The sequence below is a fragment of the Chenopodium album genome, chromosome 8 (assembly GCF_948465745.1).
Source record: "Chenopodium album chromosome 8, dcCheAlbu1.1, whole genome shotgun sequence".
Taxonomy (NCBI): Eukaryota; Viridiplantae; Streptophyta; class Magnoliopsida; order Caryophyllales; family Amaranthaceae; genus Chenopodium; species Chenopodium album.
This window is the reverse complement of record NC_137841.1, coordinates 75443547-75445241: the sequence shown is the minus strand read 5'-3', so window position 1 is coordinate 75445241 and position 1695 is coordinate 75443547.

Genomic DNA, 1695 nt, shown 5'->3' with positions numbered 1-1695 from the left:
ATCCTAACATGATACTAGCATGATACCAGAAATGATAGGAAGCACCCTAAACATGATACTAGAAAGCATTAAAATTAAAGCATCCTAACATAATACTAGCAATTAATAAATCTAAGTATGCTTTCTAAAAGAATAGGATGTAAGCTAATTATTTACTTTGATGCCTCGTACCTCTTTCTAATAACAAAATACACTCGTTAGTAAACTTCGATAAAATATTAAAACAAATAATTAAATTAAATAATCGAAATAGGGATTTGGGACCAAACCCTCAGAAAGTATCAACCTTTCACGTCGAGCGCGAAAGCAACTTCGAACTTGGCTAGGTGTGTCTAGAACTTATGAATGCGAAATTGTGTTTGTAAAAGCAAGGTTTAGATAGTAAGAGAGAAAGAATAAGCTGAGTTCCTTTTAATTTAGATTTATAGGTGGTGTGAAAGCTCAATTCAGTTCAGTTCAGTTTAGCTGAGTTCAGTCAATGAGAACAGACTCTTAATTAGTCTAGTATATTCAAGGACATTAAGATTATGACATTAGAGCGAATTGGTTTACACCATTGTCTTTTGTGACTTCCTAATTTCCTAATACAAACTACTAGATGCAATTATATAAATAAACATGTGATAATATTAGTTGGATGAACTGTACTGTATATTATGCTGTAAGGGATCTCATAATTTGTATAATTGAGATTTTATAGGTTTTTGTGATACAACCTGATTTGGTTTCATTTTAAAATTCCTTTTAAATTATAAAGTAGTCGAATTGGTGTAGATATTTCTTATCAAGGCACCTAACTTAATGCTAATGGCTCAAACTATGAGTTGTACACGATTTTTTCCTTGAGACTATGATTGAATATTTTTATAATCTAGCATTCATTATTGCATGTGCATAATCAATCTTAAATTAAAATGTTTAGTATAAACAAATTTAATAATGTTCATGAAGTGCATGAGCTTAATAATTTATTAAATAGCAAATAAAGTGTTCCTCATAGTAATTTGATTGTATAACATTTTATATTTTATATTATGCATGACTATTATCCAATTTAAAGGTGATATATATAACCTGTCTTTGAACTATGGGTTGTTGCTTGCTATTACATCACAAATGAAGTTAAATTTTTTAAAGGGTAAGTTCAATCAAAATTCAAAGGGTGATGTAATAGACAATAAATAAAACAACTTTATCGATAAAAATAAGTGACTTTTAAAGCTTTGATCATTTTAGAACCACTTTATGCAATTTAATTGATGATACGTAATATTAGATAACACAAAATTTTAAATTAAAGTCGTGATAATTGAGAGTTAAATTGTAATGTGTACTGACAAATTTGAAAGTACCCATTTTTCTCTTTTCTCTTTTCTTTTTCTTACAAAAAAGGAGTTAAGCCTCCTACTAAATTTTGGTGGTTAAATCCTTAAAATATGAAAATTACACTTTGCTTTGTGGAACAAATTTATAAAATGTACTACTAAGTAAAAGTATATATATTGACATGTATTATGAAAATAATACATAGAAATATAGAATTATAGATAAAAAACTAAATACTCCGTATTTAACTTACGAAAAACTAGATACCTAACGTCCTAAACTCGCCTCCTAATTATGAGTCCATAATACGAGTACAAAAATCGGCTCAAAAGGTGTAAAATTGTGACACCATCCTTAGATTCTTTCCTT